This window comes from Pteropus vampyrus, unplaced genomic scaffold (genome assembly GCF_000151845.1).
Source record: "Pteropus vampyrus isolate Shadow unplaced genomic scaffold, Pvam_2.0 Scaffold310, whole genome shotgun sequence".
NCBI lineage: Eukaryota > Metazoa > Chordata > Mammalia > Chiroptera > Pteropodidae > Pteropus > Pteropus vampyrus.
This window is the reverse complement of record NW_011889091.1, coordinates 1,341,549-1,347,345: the sequence shown is the minus strand read 5'-3', so window position 1 is coordinate 1,347,345 and position 5,797 is coordinate 1,341,549.

Genomic DNA, 5,797 nt, shown 5'->3' with positions numbered 1-5,797 from the left:
TAAACCATCTTGTTCCAAACATGATAGACCTAGGTAGACCCTACCCACTGAGGCTATACATACACTCCATTTTCCATTTGCTAGTTAATATTATTTGATTTCAACATGCTGTATAAAATAATCAGAAATGAAGGAAACTTAAAGATCATCAGCTAGGCCAATATTCCCATTTTACATGTATGAAAATTGAGGCCCATTTCCCAGTTTGCGTTTTCTAAGTAACTACACGTTTTCAGCCTGTAGTAAGAAGACATAATAGAAAAAGGGTCAGTTACTTTTATATTTTTCACAATAAAGAAATATCCTAAAACTTGGTATCACCAAATAACATAATCTAAGAGTTTAGTGAAAAGATTAGAAAAACACTGTAATTACATTTGCTTCCCCTCTTGCTACATTCCAGGAGAGGATATGAAATCTTCAGTAATACATGAAATGACATTCTCATTTGTGCTTTGGAACTTGGGATTCTGTGTTGCCCAGCTTTCGTGTTACTAACACAGTTGGGCTGACTCATTTGGATTTTGAAGCCTTATAGTCGCAAAATTGTGGTTTTCTGGATTGTTCCATCTGAGTTGGAGGAAAGATTAAAAAACAAGTTCAGCGAACACACAGTGTCTGATCAAAGACTTGGGAGAATGATATTATATAAGTGCTTTCTGAGGAGCAGAATCTCAACTGGGAAGAAGCATGGGAAAATTATTTAAAGGAACCATGATTAGGCTACTAGCTGCCAAGAATATCTTGCTTAGCAGATTGCAAATGATTCCACATTAGAAGAAGGCTTCCTGAAGCATCAGCCGTAGGACAAAATGATTTTGGTTAGCTGAGATTCAGGGGAAGGGCCTTAAAGATGACAATTTAGAGTATGAATTCTCTTTAGAGTCTCAGGACATAACTAGACACAACAAAGACGGGTTGAGGTGGACACCCCAAAATCTACTTCTAGGTTATATATTTTATTTCTCTGAATTTATTCAGACTTTCTTTGATAAACCTTATACGTCCCTGACAACTAAATCTTCCTTTGCTATTATCAATTTCAAGACAATGGGATCAATTTCTGCTAAAATTTCTAACATTTTCACATTACTAGCCAGTTCTTTGTTGGTCAGAACTGAAAATCAAGTAGAAATTTTCCTTGTTGCTTCCTCCAACTTCTACCCTATAAAATCATCAACAAGACAAATCAACAATTTACCAGGTTCTCTGCTTTTAGCAGAATGACACTTCCAGCATGTGACCAACAAGTAATAAGGTATTTCAGCAATCTTGTTTCTGCACCAAATTTCAGGGTAATCACAGCCATATTATAGTATAAAATTCTATAAGTCTATGCCTACTTTTGAGGCTATAGCAGTGGTGGATGATAATCATATTACTTCGGTTTCTCCTTCCTCTTATCCTCTGGTAAATGTTCTCTGCCAGGTCTAATTAGGTTTATACTTCTTTATATAATGCTCAATAGTGTTATTTCTGTGGAACAGCCCATATAAATGCCATTTGATACATTTAATCCTTTAAGAACAAGATAGGTAACATGTGATATAATGAGACCTCACCACTGATTTTGTCTTTGCCAATGGTGCTGCCCATTTTATGAATCTTCCCTGGACTTATTATGTGCCATGTTCAATCTTTCCCAATGCCTTCCTGCTCCAGAAAATTTACATGGAATCTTAAAGAATGGCTCAAAACCTACCTTGTGACATTTAAGTGGTACTGATAAAAAGAATAGGTCCAAATTGAGTGATGCTCAATTTTACAATCAGAATCATGCCAAAGGTCAGGTCATGTGTTCAGATGCTGGAAGCCATACTCAGGAGAAGCCTCTGTAAGCATCAGTAGTGTGAGCACCTTGTCGATATGAGAAGGATGAACTAGATCATCTGAAATGAAACTACACTATGTCAAGTGAGCAAAATTATAGACAATTGCCATCAAGCTTTGCAATATTATGGGTCTCCAATTTCAGCTTCTCAAATATAGGTGCACAGACATCTACCATGACAATCAATTTGTCACATACTGGTACAGCTATTATACATTTGTCTGATTCCTGGCAGAATAATTTTTTCATCAAATTTGTCAGAATAGGAAACCCATCTGTTGCTGATAACAGTTGAACTTTCCCTTGCAGGGAGAAGTATAGAGTCGCCAGAAGACCACTGATAATTTGGGCAATTTTAAGGCCTTGGAAACAAATGATTTCTTTTGCTGATATATTATTCTAGAACAGGCAGGTTAGTAGAAGACTGTGAACTGAGAAGCTTCTCTTATCAAAACATCTGCTTTTACTCAATAGGACAAATTTTATTTTGCCTATAATTATATCAGTCATAATCTACCTTAGTCTTTAAATGACTCATGCTTTACAAATAGCTCCTAAAAGAATAATATTATTGAGTCTCCGCAATAACCCTGTGAGATACTTAGAGTGCTTCTTATGGCCACCATTCAGTGTATAAAGATATTGAAAGGCTTGAGAAATTATATGACTTTCTCAAAGTCATATGCCTTGTTAGTGAGCAAAATGACTAGAACCTTTTAGGTGTTCTGACTCTTGGCCCAACACTTCACCACAGTATTCTATTTTCTTTTCTCTCACATTGAGCTATCTCAGCTAACGGTTATGCTCTTGGTCCAAAATAGCTGCCCCAGCACCTGCCTTCTCCTTTGCATCTCAGCCATAAAAGTAAGATATGAGATCTCTGCTTACCACTACATTCGTTAAAATTTAGCCAGATGGCCACATATAGCAGCTAGGTAACCTATAAAATGTAGGACAAGCATGTGCACTGTTAAAATTTTTTATGGACAGCCATGTACCCTGCTAAAATTCAGGGAACATATATTACTAAAAAAGAAGGAAAGAATACATTTGGGGAGACAATCATGTGTCTGCTGCACAGTATCCAAAGAGAACACCAAGCAGCAGTGGCCCCATCATGACTCTTATTTGGTGTGATGTAATTGTAAGAGCAATATTTTCTGGGGTTGAAACGGGGCCTTCTAAATGAATCCCAGAATGTACCAAGGAAATGCTTTCCTGAACCACCCAGTTCCCAGATAGTTTCAGTATAGGAGATTTAACATCAGTTGTATAGCACTTTGGAATTTACAAAATTATATCACAAACAGTTCATAAACTTTGAGCCAAGTGTCCAATTTTAATATAAAATTAACAGGCATTTTAATATAAAATGGGAGGGGCAGGGACCAGGAGAGTGAGTGGATGTTGTGATAAAACCATTCCAGAATAAAATAATTAAAAAGCCTTAGTTCTCTAATGTTTTTTTCATACCTCTACTCTTGTTTCCCCCGATTTGAGTTTGAAGCTCTTTGTCTTGGTTTTCAGTGTGAAATAAGGGTATATCACAAGGCTTTCAACTTTCTTCCATTGGTAGGGCAGTTTCAAAAGAGAAATCCAATAGGCCAAAAGGGAAAGCCTAATGAATAATGAAGGACAAAGATAGGTAGAAGCTGAGGAAAGAATCTATTTCGTGGAAGAACTGAATAAAAAGGGGAAATGTACAGCTAATGATGGTGGATGACAGATAACATTTTTTTCTCCTGGCTGCTTTCATCTTTCTTTGGGATTTTTGTTTCTCTCAGGTTTGTTTACATTTATTGTCCCTCTCATTGTGATTTCTATCTTTTCAGTGGATTTCGAATAATCTTCCTTGCATCTTTTAAATATGTCTGTATCGGTGGCCCTTTTATAGCAGTTTTGTGTGTATACATATGTAAAAAGGAATCCTATGGCATCTCAAAATGATTGGATTCATTCCATTAGAGTTGAGAAGACTGTTTTTCTCTTGAGAGTTTTTCAGGCAGCCCCAGCACAAAGCAAAGGAGCAATGGGTCAGCTGAAATTCCTCCTTTGGCTTAATGGCCCAGAGCCCTGGCCTGCCATTGCACAAAGCAGAGTAAAGCAAAGCCCCCAGGGCAATCTTGTAATTGTACACACTTAAAAGGAAGTATGCAGATTGAGTTCATTTATCAAGAATTCACTTACCTAGGATAATTATTTTAAATACAGTAAGGTTAGCTACCTTAAAAAAAAAAAAAAAAAGCTAATTGTTCCTACACTGGATTCAGTTTGATCTGAATGAGGTTATATTTAAGTAGATAATTCAACTGCCAGGCAGAAATAAGTGCTTTTCACCAGCCTTGTCTTTCTCATTCTAGAGTATAGATATCCTCTGTTTCTAGTGTGTTCTCATAGAGGAACCACTGCCCAGTTCACTGGTTGAGCACTGGAATCCTTTGGAATATTCTCTCTCCAGAGTTTCAAGTGCACTGGAAAGCCCATCGTTCCATCTTCCTCCAGAAATAATGATGCTAACAAGAATGGATCTATACAGAGCTATAGAGATTACATGCTTCCAGATCATATATGGAGTCCTGATGCCTCAGTCCCTCTACAACTCCCCTTGTACCCCTGCTTCTTTCAGATGGGCTAGAAATTAAGGACTCTCCTCCCAGGCCTGGACCTAGGCCCAGCATGGCTGCTGGCCTCCACTATTGGTGCCAATGAGGCCTTCTCTTGCAGAATGACCCATGAGGATATGGCGTTCCTAAAGATCTTTGGGCGTCTGACTTTTTCTGGACTCCTGGTTCTTCTTCTTTTAGCCCTCCAAATCACAGTGGCCCAGCCTCAGGAATAGGCTTCCAGCTTCAGGCCTTCCCCTTAGTTTTGACATCCCTCACTTTAGTTCCTGGTCCCTTGAACCTTCCCTTGACATAGAACCCGAATGCTATCTTCCTCCTGCTAGTCTTCCAGGGCTGGAGTCCTGCCACTTAAACATAGAGTCTTCTGAGAACAATGGCCCACCCTCTTGGCTACTGAAACTCAATTGTCATAAGAAGTGGAAAAATAGTCCCTATTTATTGAATGCACATGCCAGGCCTTGTGCTAGGATTTGTTCTATAAGTGGCAGGCAGAGGGTCCCATATATACTGGCTCTAATTTTTGCTCGAACTCCTTTAATAATATGTGATATTTCTGTCAAGTGGTATCATATAAAACACTTAATTTAGGGTAATTCAATTATACATGCTCACTCAAAAATTGAAATATATAAAATAAAATTTATCATACATAATTCTTATATACTCTCTATATTTATATATTTATATTTATTCTATATATTGTACATTTATAAACAGATATTATGATACAATAAAAACCCTAGGCCCAGGGCCAATCACTAATAATAGTATCCAAGGTACCAGGCAGTCCCTTTGCACTGTCTACTTGAACATGTCAGAAGCCCATCCTACTTTACCTGGGCCACCAGGCAAAAGTTCCCATGTTCCTGCTCCACCACCTTCTTGGTATTACCAAACCCGTAATACCAAAGATTCATGATGCTTGAGTTATCAGTTGCCAGTACACCAGCAAGGGCATCATCCTATTTGACACATTGAGTGACTCAGTGAAGCACATTTATATCAGTTAGTTTGGACTCTGCTTCTTTCTACAGGCCCTGGAAAGAGGGTGATGACCAGCCTTTTGCAGCTAACCATAAAGAGACACCATTTGAATGCTTTACTTGGGAGATCCAAAATATTAATGACTACCACTTTCCACAATTTTCTGGTTTCTCATCCTAGCTGCACCTACAAGTAATTGCAGTGAATTTGAGCAAATTACATAACTCTTTTGGGCCTCGGGCCTCAGTTTCCCTATCTGCATTATGAGGTGGATAAATCAAATGTTCTTTAATGTCCCTTCCAGCCCTAACATTTTGTACAGTAGTCCCCCCTTATTGTGAGGGGATATGTTTTAAGA